Source organism: Bos taurus, chromosome 2 (assembly GCF_002263795.3).
Source record: "Bos taurus isolate L1 Dominette 01449 registration number 42190680 breed Hereford chromosome 2, ARS-UCD2.0, whole genome shotgun sequence".
NCBI lineage: Eukaryota > Metazoa > Chordata > Mammalia > Artiodactyla > Bovidae > Bos > Bos taurus.
The window spans coordinates 12,197,400-12,218,770 of NC_037329.1; positions in this window are offsets into that span (position 1 = coordinate 12,197,400).

A 21,371-nucleotide genomic window follows, 5' to 3' on the forward strand; every position below is an offset into this window, starting at 1 on the left:
CTTCAAAATCAGTGTAGATGGTGACTGCAGTCATGAAATTAACAGACGGTTGCTTCTTGGAATAAACATTATGACAAACCTAAATAGCATATTAAAAAGCAGAGACATTACTTTGTCAACAAAGGTCCATCTAGTCAAGGCTACGGTTTTTCTAGTAGTCGTTTATTGGTGTGAGAGTTGGACCATAAATAAAAGTGAGTGTTGAAGAATTGATACTTTTGAACTATGGTGTGGAAAAGACTCTGAGAGTCCCTTGGACTGAAAGGTGATCAAACCAGTCAACTCTAAAGGAAATCAATCCTGAATATTTATTGAAAGGACTGATGCTGAAGCTGAAGCCCCAATACTTTGGCCACCTAATGTGAAGAACTGACACTGGAGAATACCCTGATGCTGGGAAAGACTGAAGGCAGACGGAGAAGGGGATGACAGAAGATGAGGTGGTTGGATGCCATCACCGACTCCATGGAAGTATGTTTGAGCAAGTTCCGGAGTTCTTTATGGACAGCAAAGCCTGACATGCTGCAGTCCAAGGGGTCACAAAGAATCAGACATGACTGAGTCACTGAACTGAAGTAACACTTACTTTCAATAGAAGTACAAAGGCCAGTTAAAATGTATAACAATAGAAGGTACAAAGGCCATTTAAAAAGTATAACAGAGTTTTGATTAGGGGAAAAAAAAGAAAAAAAACCAAGGACAGGTTCGGTTAGACACAGTATTAATGTAAGAACTTCAAAATTTAAGATAAATACAAGAAGCATAAAATACTTTATAAAAAATGTTTTAGTTCACAAGGAGAATATGCACCACTTGTTGATTAAAATGTCGTCTGTTCATTCTTCTAAAATCACTATGCTTTGTATGGCTAAGGAAGAAAGGTTAGTAAAATTTCATGGATGTTAACTGGTCCCTCAGCATCTAAGAATAGTTTCAAAGTAAACCTTGGAGTGTTTTGTACTGTGGATGAGAAGAACAAACTATAGTACTAATGTTTAGTGTGCTGAACATATTGAAACTACACTTTGAATAGAGGTGGGTGTGTAATGGTACCTTAAAGTTTTATACTATTCTCTGTATATTAACAGACGTTTTCATCAAATTCAATACCTTTTTCTTATTCCCTTCAAAAAAGAAATGTTATTTTAGTGATTACAGTGTAGTCTGAATTTCACACCTGTAGGATATTGTATGCATTCAAATATAGCTACATTTTTCATAATTACTCTTTGTCTTTTGACGTTTTTAAATCTTATTTTAAATTTGTATGTTACAATTCCCCAAATAAGCCTTTCTACTGGTAAGTTTTAAGTTAAAATTTCCTCTATTACTTTTGATGTTGTAGTATTATTGATTTAGTGGCACCACTCTAATTATATTGCTTTATTCTCTAGGTGCTCTTTATTGAAATTTTAATAAAAAGAATATTTTAATAGAAATGATATTTTTCTTGATTATAATTTTGCATTTTTTTGGGTGGAGTTTTTTTTTGTTTGTATTATTCTGAAGACAAAGATAAATACTGTATCGTAATCATAAAACAATTTAAAATTCTAGTATAGCATATATTTTATTAATATAAAATATTATAAGTTACCATATGCAAGCAGGGATATTGTCAGCAATAACTATATCATATATATTTTCTACTTCATGTAGAAATTATTGATTATTGATGCTATTACTTATGGTCCAAAATAAATGGTCTTTATTAAAGTCTGGATTTTGGAGGGGATGATTCTTAAAATAAGTTTTATGTTTGTGCAGAAATATATTATTAAAATATTTTCTATATAATATTTATAAATTTATATATTTATAGATATATTTATAAATTTGTATTTATAAATTTATACATTTCTATATAATATTTAATAATATATCATTAAAATATTTTTTAGATGTGTTTTTTGGCATGATAAAATAGTCTCTAAAATTAGTATGTTTAAAGTATGATTTTTTAATAGAGAAGTTTATAAGAATGAGTATTAATATTAAGCAACATATGACTATGATCAGTTGGCTGTTCTCATCCTAACTTCTAGTCTTAACCTCCAGTATCTGACGCAGTTTACTTGCTCCCCCTTAACATACTTTTGCCACTGTTCTCTCAGAAACCTCAGAATCTACTGACGGATCTTTTTCTCCCATACCACGTATCCAATCTATCAACAAATCCTGTTGGAATGCCTTCAAAGTAGATCCAATTTCTGACTACATCTTATTTCTTCCACTAGTCTAGCCTTTAACACCTGAACATCTACTCTTTACCTACCTCCAACTCCATCCATGTGTAGTTTAAATATAGTAATCCAGAGTAACCTTTCGAAACTTAAACTGACCTTCATACCATTGTCCTCTCTGCCCTGAAGTGACTGTATATTTCTTTCACAGTAAAAAAAACTAGTTCCTTTAAGGACCCTGTAGGACTTTACCCTGGAGAAGGCAATGGCACCCCCTCCAGTACTCTTGCCTGGAAAATCCCATGGGCGGAGGAGCCAGGTAGGCCGGAGTCCATGGGATCACTAAGAGTTGGACACGACTGAGCGACTTCGCTTTCACTTTTCACTTTCATGCATTGGAGAAGGAAATGGCAACCCACTCCAGTGTTCTTGCCTGGAGAATCCCAGGGACGGGAGAGCCTGGTGGGCTGCCATCCATGGGGTCGCACAGAGTCGGACAAGGCTGAAGAGACTTAGCAGCAGCAGGACTTTACACAGTCTGAAGTGTGTGTGCTCCTGCTCTGTGACCCCATGGACTGTAGCCCGCCAGGCTCCTCCATCCATGCGATTTTCCAGGCAGAAATACTGAAGTGGGTTGCTATTTCTTACTCCAGGGGATCTTCCTAACCCAGGGATCAGACTGAGTCCTAGAATCTCTGGCATAGGCAGGCCAATTCTTTACCACTAGTGCCACCTGGAAAGCCCACCTATACAATCTGGTTCCTGTTCATTTGCTATTGTATCTACATTAGACTCATTAGACTCTGCTCTCTCTCTGTTCCAGATCATACTGCTGCTGCTAAGTCGCTTCAGTCGTATCCGACTCAGCAACCCCATGAACTGCAGCCTACCAGGCTCCTCTGTCCATGGGATTTTTCAGGCAAGAGTACTGAAGTGGGTTGTCATTGCCTTCTCCATACTACTCTTACTGTCTCAAACAAACCAAATACATTATGAATCTATTTCCCCATTTGGGAATATTCTTTCCTTATATATCTGTTTAGCCATTGTTTGAGTCAATTCATGCTGCCATAACAAAAATACCATGGGTTGAATGGCTTATCAGTAACACATTTTTTTTCTCATAGTTTTGGAGGATGGCAAGACTGAGAACAAGGTGTCAGCAGATTTGATATCTTCTGAAAGCCAGCTTTCTGGTTCCTAGTCATCTTCTTGCTGTGGAAAAGGGCTACTTAGCCCTCTGGGTCTCTTTTATGAGGGACCACTATATGGAAAGGATTCATTATATAGGAAGGAATCACTAATTCCATTCCTGAGAACTCTCCCTTCATGACTGACTCTCAAAAACCCTGCCTCCAAATACCATCCTATTGGAGATTAATATTTGAACATATGAATTTTTGGGGGGGGGATTCAATCTATATTATTTATATAGAATTCTATACACATTTGGCACCAAGATAAACAAAGAAATGCCTTAACCTAAGGACTCTTTCCAACATAAACCAGCAAGGAAAAGGAAAAGTTCCAGAGCATAGTTTTTTTTTTGTTTTTTTTGTTTTTTTAAGTGCAAGAGGTTTTCTAACATAGAAAGTTTTTGAAATATCAAGGAATATTGAAATGAGAGAGTGAGTTCTTAAAAACAATTGATATTGTGATATTTACAAATCATAAATGTAGAAGAAGAAAGAAAGAAAGACATCACTCTAAAAAAGGTCAAAACAAATATCTAGAAGAGTAAATTTAGATAAATACATTCTCAGTAAAAAATGTTAAATTTTGGTGAGCTGTAGGAATGGCTATGTCTATCTTTATCTTACATATAGTATACATGTATAGAGACATATGTGTAGAAATGTATAGATCAAAAATACAAAATTCCAAATTTTGTATAAGTTAACTCTTTGGTTTTTAAATTACGTTCCATGTACAGTAAATTTTTCAATTCTCAGAAAAGTCCCATTCTGTATCAAGTTCACACTTCTTTCTCAAAGCTTACATTTTAGGTCGTATACTTGACATATTCCTGTCTGCCTATTATTAGCTATCCCATCACTGTTAATTTCTTCCATAGTATAAGAATTGCTTATGTTTTATTATTTATTTATCACTAAAATTTTTTCTAAGTCACTCCCAAATTAAAATATGCATTTTCAGGCAAATATTTAATCATTGTTTGACTTCTCTCTACATATTTTCTCCCTTGGTTAAGACAGTCTACTCTATTTTGATTCCAATTTACTTCTCTAGTGCTCAGGTACACTTGCCATGTGGAAGTTAGGAGAAAAAGGTCCCTTCTTGCATAATTCTCTGTAATTTATGTCTGTAAATTTTCATATTCTTAATTCTAATTACCCATCATTGTGTCCTCCAGTACTGGGCCCCTTAAAGACTATTCTTTTATCCAAGGTTGTCCAACTGATGGCCTGGTGATTAACTGTCTCTGGTTCTGAAACTGGCCCTTTTGTATTGTCACATGTTATAATATCCTGTACACAAAAACTGGTTAAATAAATCAAAGAAGGCATACTCAGTAAAATACTAGATTTTTAGAATGAGGAGGAGGAGATGAAGAACAAGATGAGCCTGAAGATAGGAAAGGGGAAAGGAGAAGAAAAATAATATTTTTTGTATGTTAATTTGACTCATCTCCACTATATACTAAGTTAAAATTTAATGTTTAGTATTGTGTACAAACTATAAAAAACATCCACAAACATATTTGGGGGTTTATATTTATCTACCTCTCTACCTATGCCCAGAAATGTAGAAGCTGGGGGGAACACTACATAAGACATACATGTGCAGAACTATTTGTCCAATGCGAAGGTAACTGAGGCTATGGGACTGTTCAGTTTCTCACATGGGTCAGTACCAACAAAATTGTACTTACCAGGTTTTTAGTAACAATTTTTAGAATCCATTTTAATTTAAGCATTAAAATCTGGGTGAAATATTGGGTTGCCCAAAATTTCATTTGGATTTTTTCATAAGATGATATAGAAAAACCCAAGCAAATCTTTTGGCAAACCCAATCCTAATTTCAGAAGCTTGTTAAATATAAGATTAATAAATGGCACATCTTGTTTTGTGACTATCTTGTTCTGTGTACCCTGAGTTTAGGACTTTGCTTAGAGAATAGAAGTTGTTGAAAAAATATTTTAAATGAATGAATGGATATATTTTTGTGAGCAAAAAAATATTACATTCTTGAAAGTGGACAGAATTGGTCAATAGGTTGATAGCAATTTCTATCGAAATATTTTTTTAAGACATAGACAAGCCTACCTTTAAAATTATATGAAAAAACAAAAAATTCAATAGCTTAAACAACTTGGAAAAGAACACTGTGAAAAATCATACTTCACAATTTTAAGACATCTATAACAGCTGTATTCAAGACTATGTCAAATGATTAAGTACATAGATCAATGGAAGACAATAGAAAGCCAGAAAGAGATAAACAGTATTACCTCTAAGCCAGCCATTTTTTTTTTAACAAAGTTTAAATGTAATTCAATGAAGGAAGTATAGGTAGCCTTTTCAACAAGTTGTGTTGAAGCAGTTGTACATCCATGGGTGAAAAATAAACCTCAACCTAAGCCTCACATTTTATACAAAAATTGCTCAAAATTGATAACATATTTAAACATAAACCAAAAATTATAAAACTTTCAGAAAAGAAAAAAATAGGAAAAGTCTTTGGGCCCAAGGCCTAAATAAAGAGTTTTAAAAAAAAAACACAATAAACTGCACTTCATAAAAACTAAAACCTTATGCTCAGTGAAAGGCTACATGCAGATGATGAAGAGTTACAGACATTCACAATTTTGTTTGGATATCATCTTTAAGATACATGCCCAAGGTTTCAATTACTGTGTCATGTTTTTGCTTTCATGTTTTTAAAGAAACTTTCAATTTTCCAGAATAGCTATACCACTTTATATTCACACCAGCATTGTATGTGAGACCCCACTTGTCATCTTCATTAGCATTTAATATAGCTACATTAAAAAAAATTGTATTACATATTCTAATAGGTCCTTAATTATATCTCATTGACTGTCTTTAATTGTTGTGTTTTTAAATGCTTTATATATTTATATTAATATATATAATTATATATATAATACTTATATATTTTATGTACAAACCTTTTGCCAGATATGATTTGAAAATATTTTCCTCAAGTCAATAAGAGAGAAGGTTGTGTATGTATGTGAATCTGAGATAGAAGAAAACTTTCTGTACTTTTGTTCATTTATGCTTTGGACCTAAAACTGCTCTAAAACATGAATTTCATTAGTTAAGAAAAAGGGAATGAATTATTGATGTAAACAGTAACTTGATTAATTTCATCGAATTACTCTGTGTGAAGCCAATATCAAAAGGTCACATACTACATATATGACTTCATTTATACAACATTCTCATTATGACAAAATTATAGAGATAAAAATAGATCAATCTTGCCAGAGATGGAGACTTCCCTGGTGGCTCAGACGGTAAAGAATCTGCCTACAATGTGGGAGACCCAGGTTCGATCCCTGGGTTGGGAAGATCCTCTGAAGAAGGAAATGGCAACCCACTCCAGTACTCTTTCCTGGAAAATCCCATAGATGGAGAAGCCTGGTAGTCTACAGTCCATGGTGGTAAGGAGGGGGTCAGATATAATTCCAAAATGAGTAATCTGAATTGGATCTCCAATACTTCTGGATTTTTATTGTCACTGTAGTTACATAAATCTACACATGTGATAAAATGTGCAGAATTATATACACATTATACCAATGCCGATTTCTTCTGACATTGTATTGTAGTTATGTAAAATATAACTATTAGAGGAAACTAGATAAAGATATGTGGAACTCTCTTTTTGTAATTCTGAAAATCTACAATAATTTCAAGACAAAAAGCAGAAAGAAAATAAATCTGTCTTTGATTATGTACCTTCAGTCTAGCCTAAAGACCAAAAGATCTATGCTTTTTATAACTCTACTTAGGGATTTTCTGTTTTCAGGTATGTCAGAGGGTCTCAGGGGGTTCGCAGGTAGTACTAGTGGTAAAGAACCAACCTACTAATGCAGGAAACTTAAGAGACATGGTTCAATCTGGGGTTGGGAAGATTCCCTGGAATAGCAAATGGCAGTCCACTCCGGTATTCTTGCCTGGAGTCTCTGGCTAGAGAAGCCTGGCAGGCTATGGTCCATAGGGTCACAAAGAGTCGGACATGACTAAAACAACTCAGCATGCAACAGAAGTTCTCAAAACTATTCCCGGCAGACTCAGCATTCAACAGAGTTTTATTCATGACTATGATTTATTACGGCAAAATAATACAGTGCAAAATCAACAAGGAAAAAAGTCTACTAGAGTAAAGTCTGAAGAAGCCAGGGACAATCTCCCAAAGGTCCTTTCCCAGAGAAATCAGACAAGACACGCTTAAAATCCCCAGTAAGTATTTGTGACAACATGTGTAAAATGTTGCAAACCAGTGAAGCTCATATAAGAATCATTGCCCTTGGTTTTTACTGGGCTTGGTCACATAAGTGGCATGTGTCTGGATCAATAATTCCAAATCCTGAGAAGTCTCAAGAGCAGATGTTCAGTATAAACCGTATTTCTTTCACAAACACTTTTGACACAGTGAATAACTCTTATCAGTAAGAGATGTAGGAACACTCTGAAGTCCGAGTTCATAGATGCCACCAAAGAGCTAACTTTGAAAGTAGGACTTTTCAAAGACAGCAGTTTAGGTCAGCTATGTAACTATTTTCTGCACAGTAAGGTTATACATATTGTGGAATTAAGCAAATAAGTAAATTTATTTTGACATTATGAGAAACTAATGTTCATATTAAAAGATAATGCAAATAGGAATGGGTTGGGTAAGATGGTGATAAATTTTGTGGTGTTGGTTTGTTGTTAAAGATATCAGTATAAACTTCTGATATATATTAAAAAATTCTTATCTATCCACTCATCTATCCATCTACCTACCTTCCTACCAATTTATAAACCTATAAATTCTCCATGTTAAAAGAATTTAAGTGCAAACCCAATCAATAGGAGTGAAAACAGCTAACAATCATATTTTGCTTTTCAAAATACATTCTCCAATTAAAGGAACAAGGAATTTGGGAGAAATCACTAATTTCAAGGCTGAGGCAAAGAGCATATAAAACAAGCCTGGGGCTTTTTTTTTTCTTTTTATGAAAAGTAAGAAAATAAGCCTGGAAGAAAGAAAATGCTGAAAAATAAAATGGGAAAGGTCAGTTTGAAATTGCCCTCACTGGCCATTTTTGAGTTAACTTTAGGATGAAACTGTATAGTAAACATAATGGAATACAGTGGATTATACTAATAGTGATTATTGCTAAATTAATAAAAAATAAAAGCAAGTATGAGAATAATTTTTAAAATTTCCATGCAACCATTTTGCATTCCCGATTCAGTCAAGAATTATCTATGCTAAAACCACCAGTTAAAATTCTATGGGGAACAGGATGCTTAAACAGTCTCAAATTATCTCCAACATGTCATTTATTAATATACTGACTTGAGAGATGCCACCTTAACTGAATATCTCAATGGTCCCCCAAAGTGTTGTAGGGACACAATGTATTTCTGTAGAATTCTTGCCAAAAATGCATATTTAATTATGAGGAAACAATAAGACCAATTCATATACTCTTATCAACATGTCAAGTGTCATGTGATATGAAGAAAAGCTAAGAAATTGTTCATGGGGAAATATGGCTAAAGACACATGTGAATAAATAAGATGCATTATCTTAGATTGAATCCTTGATTGAAAAAATTATTCAAAGGAAATTATTCAGATAATTGGCAAAACTGGAGTATGGATATGATTATATCAATGTTAAATTCCCTGAATATGTCAATTATACTATAAGCATGTGATAGAATGTCCTTGTTTTTAGGAGTTATATGGAGGGAATGATGCTGAAGCTGAAACTCCAGTACTTTGGCCACCTCATGCGAAGAGTTGACTCATTGGAAAAGACTCTGATGCTGGGAGGGATTGGGGGAAGGAGGAAAAGGGGATGACAGAGGATAAGATGGCTGGATGGCATCACTGACTCGATGGATGTGAGTCTGAATGAACTCCGGGAGTTGGTGATGGACAGGGAGGCCTGGCGTGCTGCGATTCATTGGATCACAAAGAGTTGGACACGACTGAGTGACTGAACTGAACTGAACTGATGCTGAATTATTAAGGGATAATGTGTCACGATGTCTGTATCTTACTCTCAAATAGTTCAGACAAAAGTGAAAAATATCATAGAGATAAAGGGAGGGTGGAAAGGATATAGAAATACAACAAAATGATTAAAATTGTTGAATACATAGAAACACACATATAGATGTTCACAAAACTATTCTTGCTAACTTTACATAAGTTTGATTATGAGTTTTTTTAAGCAAGCTTTAAGTAAAAGAAATTAAGAAATATTTCCTATAAGCATAAGAAACTAATTAATCAAAATAAATCTACACACTTTTGAAATGATACTAAGCAATGAATATATTGACTGAGACCAACTCACAGGAATGAAAAGAAAGATATATGACATTGTCATATTATTTTAAAATTATATAAAATTGAACTAACAGTGAAAATGTTAAGCTACTGCTTTTTACCTGAAAAGAATGTTATCAACTCCTTGAGCTTTGTAGTTCTCTCAAAGTGTTCTGTTTTTATGAGTAACTTTTGTTTTTATGATATTTAAAGAAGACTCTGATTATAAATAAATCCTTACTAACTGGGGCATAAGATATATGTCACAAGAAGTCTTTAAGAAGGCATCCTGAGAAGCTAAGACCATAGTATCTTAACACTGGATGAAGGCTAGGTGTCTAGGAATCTACAGATAGATCTAAGACCAAATAATAAATTTAAATGGTAAATTTAAATCTCTTTCCATTTAACTGGTAATTGGAGTCTATCACACATTAAAGGGGCTTCTTAGGTAAGCACAGAGATTGTCAGAGGTCAGCTTTACCACTTTTCATAAATCTTGATAGAAATGTGAAGACAAGTATCTTAAAATACTCAAATTTATTACACTGTCACATTCTCCAAGATTTCTTGCCCAAATAAAAGTATTTCCAATGGGAAAGGATTAATTCTACAGAAAGAAAAATGTAAAAGCTCACCTGTCAGAGTTGGAAAAGGGGAGTGGGCAGTGGGAAGGGCATCTGTAAGAGTGGTCTTCCTTTGCATCTTCTGGTCCTGTGCACCAAGAACTGTTGGTTCTCTAGTCTGCTGTGCCAGACTGAGCTCTGGTCTTTGGTATTAGAAAATATAGAGTGCTTAGACCATCGTATCACTTCATGTTTGGGAGTTCAGTAGCAATTCTCCTGCTCAGATGTTTGTTATAAACAGTTAGCAATGTTCATACACTATGCTTTAATAGTACATGTAGATTGAATGTTTGTGTCCCCTTCAAATTCATATGTGGAAATCCTACCTCAGTGTGATAACATTAGAAGGTGGTCTTTGAGAAAGGATTCAGTCATTGGAGGAACCCTTATGATTGAGATTAGTGCCTTTATAAGAGAGACCCCAGAGACCTAGTTCTTCCCTTCTGCAGTGTGAGTTTATGGTGAAAATATATCTGTCTGGAAGACAGGTTCTCACCAACACCAAATCTACTGCAGCCTTGATCTTGAACTTCCCAGTCTCCCCAGTATGAGAAATAACTTTTTGTCATTTATAAGCTACCCAGTTTGTAATATACCTGAATGGGCTAAGACAGTACATTTGGTCTCTTCCCACTACCCTGGAATATTGGAATTGGTTGTGAAAGTACGTCAGAGTGTCTTGTGTAAGCAAATGAATATGTCAGAAGAATGTCAGCACTCAGCATATCCACAGTTTACATATAGCTCAGACAGCAATACAACAAATGCCACAAGAATTACAAGATAAAGCACATCATAGCATTCTATTAATCATTTAATGCCAGAAGTCAGTATTCTTGAAGGTTTAAGTTCCAATCTATTTCTCCATATATAATAGAGTGAAGAATAAGCTGAGGGGACAGGTGCACGAGACCAGACATAAAGATTATAACACTATTTTGACAAAGCACTTCCATGTTTATCATAAAATGAGTTTATTTACCTTACACCTAAAGTAACAAGGGAAAGAAGAACAAACAAAACCCAGTTAGTAAAAAGAAAGAAATCATAAAGATCGGAGAAGACATAAATGAAATAGAGATGAAGAAAACAGTAGAAAAGTTCAATAAAACCAAAAGATGGTTCTCTGAAGAGACAAACAAAATAGGTAAAATTTAGCCAGGCTCATCAAAAAGAAAAAGGGGAAGGTACAAATTTAAAAAATCAGAAATGAAAAAGTTACAACTGACAGCACAAAAAGACAAAGTATTATAAGACTTCTGTGAGCAATTATATACCAGTAAAATGGACAACCTAGAAGAAATGGACAAATTCGTAGAAAGGTACAACCCCGAAGACTGAATCAGGAAGGAATAGAAAACATGAACAGTCCAATTACCAATACCGAATTTGAATCAATCATTTAAAAACTCCCAACAAACAAATGTCTAGGACAAGGTGGCTTCACAGGTGAATTTTACCAAACATTTAGAGAAGAGTTAACACCTATCCTTCTGAAAATATTCTAAAAAATTGCAGAGGGGGACATACTTATGAACTCATTCTATTAGGCTACCATCACCCTGATACCCAAAAAAGAAAATTACAGGCTAATATCACTGAAGAACAAAGATGCAAAACCCTCAACAAAATACTAGCAAACCAAATCCAACAACACATTAAAAAGAGGGATGGTACGGGGAGGGAAGGAGGAGGGGGGTTCAGAATGGGGAACACGGGTATACCCGTGGTGGATTCATGTTGATATATGGCAAAACCAATACAATATTGTAAAGTAATTAGCCTCCAATTAAATAAATTTAAATTAAAAAAAAAAAAGGTTGCATACCATAATCAAATGGGATTTAACCCAGGGATACAATGATTTTTCAATATTCACAAGTGAGTCAATGTGATACATCACATCAACAAATTAAGGAATAAAAACCATATGACATCTCAATAGATGGAGAAAAAGTTTTTGATAAAATTCAACATTTATTGATGATAAAAAATTTCTCCAGAAAGGGGCATAGAGGGAAGCTGTATGTGTTGTATGTTAGTCTCAGTCGTGTATAACTCTGTGACCCCACAGGCTGTAGCCCCATGGATTATATGGACTTCCCTTGTGGCTCAGCTGTTAAAGAATCTGCCTGCAGTGCGGGAGACCTGGGTTCGATCCCTGGTTGGGAAGATCCCCTGGAGAAGGGAAAGGCTACCCACTCCAGTATTCTGGTCTGGAGAATTCCATGGACTGTATAATCCATAGGGTCACAAACAGATGGACACTGACCGACTTTTACTTTGACTTCGAACTTTCCTGTAGCTTCAATGGTAAAGAATTTGTCTGTGATGCAGGAGTCCAGGGTTCGATCCCTGGGTGGGGAAGTTCCTCTGGAGAAGGGAATGACAATCCATTCCAGTATTATTGCCTGGAGAATTCCGTGAACAGAGAAGCCTGGAGGGCTACAGTCCATGCAGTATCAAAGAGGGAACCTATCTCAACATAATAAAGGCCATACATGATAAACCCACAGCAAAAATACTCAGTCAATGTATAATCCACAACATATATGGTCACTTCAAGTAAATGTTCAAAGAGGTATACATGACTAATATGAGATAATGATATTGCTAAGAATGGGAATTGTTCTTGGTAATTTATTATCAAAATACATACTTTACCTGTTGCTGATTCAAGTTGATGTATGGCAAAAACTAACACAATATTGTAAAGCAATTATCCAATTAAAAATGTAATAAAAAGTCAATGACAAAAACTGGTCAAAAGTTATAAAACAAAGTAAAACAATTTTATTATTTTCGTAGAGAATTTTATCTTCCTTACTTGAAAGAAAATCTTTTTAAAGAATAACATAATGGTAAGTTTATAGCTACAATAAAAATCATTTTTAAATGATAGCACAAATGAATATTAAGATAAAATTCTAATTAGTAACACAAAATGATGGTTAGTATTACAGCCTTACTTGAAACACAAGTAAAGTTATTTTATTTTTTAATAATAATTTAAACTAATTGAGTTCTTCCAAGGAAAACATTACTGAGGATCAAGACATGCAGTTAATCCTCATTTAGTTTTAATTACTTATTCATACTAAAAATTAGAAAATCATATGAATAAAGAGTAATTTCTTCCACAATGTACCGCCAATCTTTGAACCTCTAGTTTTTTATTATGGCATTTCCTTTAAATTGAATTTTCTTCCAACATGAGATAAGGGTCAGAAGAATCTTAATATAAACCTAGACAGATTTCCACAGATACATTTGAGAATTTGTAAATATTTTTCTTCTAAAAAAATAGTGTGATCACTTTATGACGATTGGTATGTGGTTTTCCTAAAAAGGAGTTGGACATTGGTAGCTGACACATAACAGAAATAAACCTATGTTAATAATTTTCAAATGAATTTCTTTATATCAGAATAGTAATACAGCATCTATAAGAAACAGGGAATAATTCATGGCTATCACCTTAAGCACCAATTCAGTCTTTGGACGTGAGAGAATTTAAGTAAGCACAAAGACGTACAGTTTACATCAAGCTGAGGGAAACTTTAAAGGCTTCTTGGTCTCAGTTATTTGACTACTGATTGTTTTGTTGAGTAAAAAACACAACTGAAATATATATATATATGTACATATAATATACAAACATAATTAAAATAGAAAAAAACAAAAATGAATAAGTAATTATTTAACAAGAGGATAGTTACCCACAGCTAGGTGCCCTAAATTCTAGAGTTTATTTTATTTACTTTTATTGGAATGTAATTGCTTTACAATGTTGTGTTTTTTCTACTGTAACAACGAAGTAATCAGCTATACATATACATATATCCATTCCCTCCTACACACCCCCATCCCACCAATCTAGGTCATCACAGAGCATATTGCACTAGGAAAGAGTTGATAATTATCTGATTTACACATGGTAGTGTGTATGTGTGTGTGTGCTTAGTCGCTCAGTTGTGTCTGACTCTTGTGACCCCACAGACTGTAGCCTACCAGTCTCCTCTGTCCATGGGATTCTCCAAGCACGAATACTGGAGTGGGTTGCCATTTCCTTCTCCAGGGGATCTTTCCAACCCAGGAATCGAAGCCAGGTCTCTTGCATTTCAGGCAGACGCTTTACTGACTGAGCTATGAGTGGTAGTGTATATATGTTAATCATAATCTCCAAATTCATCCTACCTACTCCTTTTGCCTGTGACCATAAGTCCATTGACTACATCTGCATCTCTATTCTTGCCCTGCAAATATGTTTATCTGTACCATTTTTCTATATTGCACATATGTGAGGCTAGAGTTAAAACAAGCTTGATTGCTTTTCTGTAGAAACAACTTGACTGTATCTTTTTTTTTTAATTGATATAAAATTGACATATAACACTATATGAGTTTAGGGTTGAGGGCAGGAGGAGAGGGGGATGACAGAAGGTGAGCTGGTTGGATGGCATCATGACTCACTGGACATGGGTTTGAGCAAACTCTGGGAGATAGAGAAGGACAGGGAAGCCTGGCATGCTGCAATCCATGGGGTCAGAGTCAGGCACGACTTAGTGACTGAATGACAACAACCAAGTTCAAAGTATACAAAGTGTTGATTTGATACACACATGTTGCAATATGATTACTATCATAACATTAGCTAACCCCTTCATCACATTCAGTTCAGTTCAGTCACTCAGTCATGTCCAACTCTTTGTGACCCCATGAATTGCAGCACACCAGGCCTCCCTGTCCATCACCAACTCTCGGAGTTCACCCAAACCCATATCCATCGAGTCGGTAATGCCATCTAGCCATCTCATCCTCTGTTGTCCCCTTCTCCTCCTGCCCCCAATCCCTCCCAGGATCAGAGTCTTTTCCAATGAGTCAACTCCTCACATGAGGTGGCCAAAGTACTGGAGTTTCAGCTTTAGCATAATTCCTTCCAAAGAACACCCAGGGCTGATCTCCTTTAGAATGGACTGGTTGGATCTCCTTGCAGTCCAAGGGACTCTCAAGAGTCTTCTCCAACACCACAGTTCAAAAGCATCATTTCTTCGGCACTCAGCTTTCTTCACAGTCCAACTCTCACATCCATACATGACCACTGGAAAAACCATAGCCTTGACTAGACATACATAATTATTATTCCTATTTTTTTTTGGTGGAAATAATATCTCATCTCCAAGCAACTTTCAATTTTATAGTATATTATTGTTGTCTATAATTACTACACTGTGCATTAAATCTCAAAGACATTTTTTTTTTACTTGTTGCAAGTTTGTAACCTTAAACATTTTCCTTATTCCCCCAGCACCCAGCCCCTTGGAGTCACCTTTTTACTTTCTGTTTTTATGAGTGTGGCTTTCTTTATAGTCTACATATAAGTGATGTCATACAACATTTCTCTTTGTCTGACTCATTTCACTTTGCATAATGCCATCCAGGTCTATTCCTGTTTTCACAAATGACAGGGTTTCCTTCTTTCTCATGGTTGAATAATATTATATTGTGTATCTATACACCACATCTTTTTTATCCGTTCATTTGTTGGTTGGTACTTATGTTCTTTCCATATCTTAGCTGTTTTGACCAATGTTGTGATAAAATGGATGTGATATATATCTCTGATGTCCTGTTTTTTGGTTCCTGTGAGTATATACCCAGAGGTAGAATGGCTGGATCATATGGTAGTTCTGTTTTTAATTTTTGAGGAATCTCCATACTGTTCTCCACAGTGAATGAAACAATTTGCATTCTTAACAGTGTACAAGAGTTCCCTCTTTTCCACATCAGCTGCTGCTAAGTCACTTCAGTCGTGTCCGACTCTGTGTGACCCCATGGATGGCAGCCCACCAGGCTCCCCCGTCCCTGGGATTCTCCAGGCAAGAACACTGGAGTGGGTTGCCATTTCCTTCTCCAATGCATGAAAGTGAAAAGTGAAAGTGAAGTCGTTCAGTCATGTCTGACTCTTAGCGACCCCATGGACTGCAGCCTACCAGCCTTATCCGTCCATGGGATTTTCCAGGCAAGAGTACTGGAGTGGAGTGCCATTGCCTCCACATCAGCAACTCTACTTATTTCTTGATTTCTCAGAGATAACCAGTCTAACACGTGTGAGGTAATAGCTCACTATAGTTTTTATTTACATGTCCTTGATGATTGGTTATGGTGAGTAATTTCTCAAGTACCTATTGACCAGCTGGATGTCTTCTCTAGAAAAATATCTACTTAGTGTTCATGTATGGGAAGGATTAATATTGTTAAAGTCCACACTACCCAAGTCATCCATAAATTTAACACAATCCCTATCAATATTCCAAAGGTATTTTTCACAGAAACAGGAAAACAATGCTAAAATTTGTATGAAACCATGAGACCTTGAATAGTCAAGCTAAACTTGAGAAAGAAGAACAAAGCTGGAAGCATCTTGATTTCAAATTATATTACAAAGCTAAAGTAACAAAAAGTGTTATACAGGGATAAAAATAGATACATAGACCAATAGAACATAATAGAGATCTCAGAACTAATGTCTGACAAGGAAATTAACACCCAATGGAGAAAGAAAAGTTATAGTTTCTTCAACAAATGGTGAAAGGGGGAAAAAATGGGAAAACTGGATAACCAGATGCAGAAAAATAAAAATAGACTCCAATCTTACATCAGTTAAAAATTACTCAAGACAGACTAAAGGATTAAATGTAAGACCTGATACCACAAAAGACTCCTAGAAAAAAAACTTAGGGAAGAAGCTCCTTGAGATTGATCTTGGCGATTATTTTTTTTATGTGTGAAAACAAAAGCACAAGCAACAAAAGCAAAAATCAAGTAGAACTATATCAAACTAAAAAGCTTTCTCACCTCAAATGAAACATCACAAATAACCAGCTAAATGACAGCTTATGAGGCAAAATATTTGCAAACCACATATCAGACAAGGAGTTAATATTCTAAGTATAAAAAGAACTCATATAACTCAATAACAATAATAAAACAACCCAATTATGAAATGGACCAAGTTTGTGTTCTTCATGATGATCTTTTTCCATGAGACAACCCTTTCTTATTCCCTTTCACCACACTGTCAACTCTCCCTCTGGAAACAGTATTTGCTATAATAATTCATTTGAAATATTCTATTTCTTGATTAATCAATAGACTTGCATATTACTAAATTGACTAGACTATCATTAACTAAATGTTATTTTAGGGATCTCTGATATTTTCAGTTAAGTCCAGGAATGACAGTCACAATTTTTATAAGCATTTATTTAGATACACAAAACTTATTTCAAACTTGAATAAGTCTTTTGAGAATCTATAGTTTAAAGTTAAACAATAAAACCTAAGCATTTCCATTGGTTTCTGACAGCTTCTCATATGAATAGACAACATGTTGTTTTCTTTTTTCTTGCTTTAAAAATTTTAGTTGACTCATACCTTGTTCCTTTTCCTGACATTTAAGCTTTCATTCCTAGCAAAAGCAAAGAATAATGGAAATAGCTGTGAAATTAATGGTTTGTATTCATATTCAAATAACAATTCAATACAAAGAGCTCTGAAAGATGCAGCTGCTTTGAGAGATAAGGAATTAAATGATACCTTATGCTATCTATTAAAACTAGGAACAAAATTCATAAGTCCAATCCTGTAGCATCAAAAACTGTCTATCATCCAAAAATTTAAAGTAGTGAATGCAATGGTTTTAAAAACTCATAGATCAGTATGACTATATATTTGATATTTTCTGTGATGCATTTCAGCCTACAAATCTGTTTGTTTCTAGTTGCATTTATGATATATTTCAACAATTTTTCAAAAATTTGATTAGCTAAAACAAAGGATAAAAATCACGTGATAAGCTCAGATGCTGAAAAGTTACTTAACAGAATATCTGTACATAATAAAAACTCTCGGAGGGCGGTCCTAAGATGGCAGAGGAATAGGATGGGGAGACCACTTTCTCCCCAACAAATTCATCCAAAGAACATTTAAACGCTGAGTAAAATCCATAAAACAATTTCTGAATGCCGGCAGAGGACATCAGGCACCCAGAAAAGCACCCCATTGTCTTCAAAAGGAAATAGGAAAAATATAAAAAAACAAAAAAAGAGACAAAAGAGGTAGGGACGGAGCTCCGTCACAGCAAGGGAGTCTTAAAAAGAGAGAAGTTTCCAAACATCAAGAAATGCTCTCACTGCCGAGTCTGTGGTGAGCCTTGGAAGCACAGAGGGCAAAATAATAGGGAGGGAAAATAAATAATTAAAACCCACAGATTATGAACCCAAGGATAACTCCCCCAGTGGAGAAGCAGCTCAGACGCTTGCACCTACAACTAGCAAGCGGGGGCTGGGCAGGGAGGCACGGGCTGCATTGCTTAGAGTAAGGATCGGGCCTGAATGCCCCTGAGGGTAATCAGAGTGAACTAATTTGGGCTAGCAAACCAGACTGTAGGATAACTACCACACGAAAAGCCCTAAGACACCGCCAGGCCCGCACACAGAACAAAGGGCTGAACAGAAACAGCCAGCTGCAGACCATCCCCCTCCAGTGACAGGCAGCCAGAGCCGGTAGAGGACAATCGCAGCCCCAGACATTATCTACCTAACTGCAAGCAGGCTTCTTCGCTAACTAAGACTTCTTGGGGTTCTGGACAGTCATCTGCCTGAGAAGTTGCACCTGTTGTACACCCAGAAAACTGAGTGGCAGGGACGGGAAGGCAATAAGTCTCAATGACCGCGCTCGCCAAACACCTGATCACCAGAGCTGCTAGGAGCTGGGAAGGGCACAAAACGCAGGCCCAATGGAGTCTGCGCCTCTGAGGACTACCTGAGTGCCTGAACCTGAGCGGCTTAGATCTGGGAGGTGCATGCAGCCCAGGGGGGGCCTTGAAAGGTTCCCTGCAGAGCAACCTAGAGCCTGAGCTGTGTAGGCAGGGAGGGTGCACGCACCGTGAGCAGGGGCAGGCCCAGTGTGGCTGAGACACTGCGAGCACACGCCAGTGTTATTTGTCTGCAGTGTCCCTCCCTCCCCACAGCACCACTGAACAAGTGAGCCTAAAAAAGGGTCCATCACCGCCCCCTTGTGTCAGGGCAGAAATCAGACACTGAAGAGACCAGCAAACAGAAGAAGTTAAACAGAGGGAACTGCCTTGGAAGAGACAGGTGCAATAGATTAAAACCCTGTAGTTAGTACCGACTACATAGGAAGGGGCCTATAGATCTTGAGAAATATAAGCTGGACCAAGGAAATATCCAAAAATGAACTGACCCCACACTGCCCACAACAACACCAGAGAAAGACATAGACATATTTTTTACTATTTATGATCATTCTTTTCCTTTTTAACTTTTTAAAATATTTAAGTCCTCTGTTACTCCTTTAATTTTTATTTTTTATAGCCTAGTATTACTTTTCAAAAAAAAACTATTTTTAAAGCAAACTTCACATATATATATTTAATAACTTTGTGACTTTGTTTTTTTTTCTTCTTACTTTCTTTAATATTGTATTTTTGAAAATCCAACCTCTACTCTAGAATTTTAATCTTTGCTTTTTGGTATTTGCTATCAACTTTGTACCTTTAAGAACCCAGTCTTCAGTACCCATTTTGACTTGGGAGCGAGATTACTGGTCTGACTGCTCTCTCCCCCTTTAGGCTGTCCTTTTTCTCCACTAGGTTGCCTCTGTCTTCTCCCTCCCCCTTCTCTTCTCCACCCAACTCTCTGAATCTCTGTGTGTTCCAGACGGTGGACAACACTTAGGGAACTGATTACTGGCTGGATCTGTCTCTCTCCTTTTGATTCCCCCCTTTTATCCTCCTGGCCACCTCTTCCTCTTTTCTGTATAACTCCATGAACATCTCTGAGTGGTCCAGACTGTGGAGCACACATAAGGATGTAATCACTGGCTAGCTTGCTCTCTCCTCTTTTGATTCCACCTCATCTCATTTGGGTCACCTCTAACTCCCTCTTCCCTTTTCTCTTCTCCATGTAACTCTGTGAACCTCTCTAGGTGTCCCTCACTGTGGAGAAACTTTTCATTTTTAACCTAGATGTTTTATCAATGGTGCTGTATAGAAGGAGAAGTCTTGAGACTACTGTAAAAATAAGACTGAAAACCAGAAACAGGAGGATTAAGTCCAAATCCTGAGAACATAGAACACCTGACTCCAGGAAACATTAATCGATAGGAGCTCATCAAACGCCTCCATACCTACACTGAAACCAAGCACCACCCAATGGCCAACAAGTTCCAGAGAAAGACATACCACACAAATTCTCCAGCAACACAGGAACACAGCACTGAGCTTCAATATACAGGCTGCCCCAAGTTACTCCAAACCCACTGATATCTCATAACTCATTACTGGACACTTCATGGCACTCCAGAGAGAAGAAATCCAGCTCCACCCACCAGAACACAGACACAAGCTTCCCTAACCAAGAAACCTTGACAAGCCACCGATACAACCCCACCCACAGCAAGGAAACTCCATAATAAAGAGAACTCCACAAACTGCCAGAATACGGAAAGGCCACCCCAAACTCAGGAATATAAACAAGATGAAGAGACAGAGGAATACCCAGCAGGTAAAGGAACAGATTAATGCCCACCAAAAGAAACAAAAGAGGAAGAGATAGGGAATCTACCTGATAAAGAATTCAGAATAATGATAGTGAAAATGATCCAAAATCTTGAAATCAAAATGGAATCACAGATAATAGCCTGGAAGCAAGGACTGAGAAAATGCAAGAAAGGTTTAACAAGGACCTAGAAGAAATTAAAAAAAGGTTAATGTATAATGAATAATGCAATAAATGGGATCAAAAACACTCTGGAGGCAACAAATAGTAGAATAACGGAGGCAGAAGATAGGATTAGTGAAATAGAAGATAGAATGGCAGAAATAAATGAATCAGAGAGGAAAAAAGAAAAATGAATGAAAAGAAATGAGGACAATCTCAGAGACCTCCAGGACAATATTAAATGCCACAACATTCGAATCATAGGAGTCCCGGA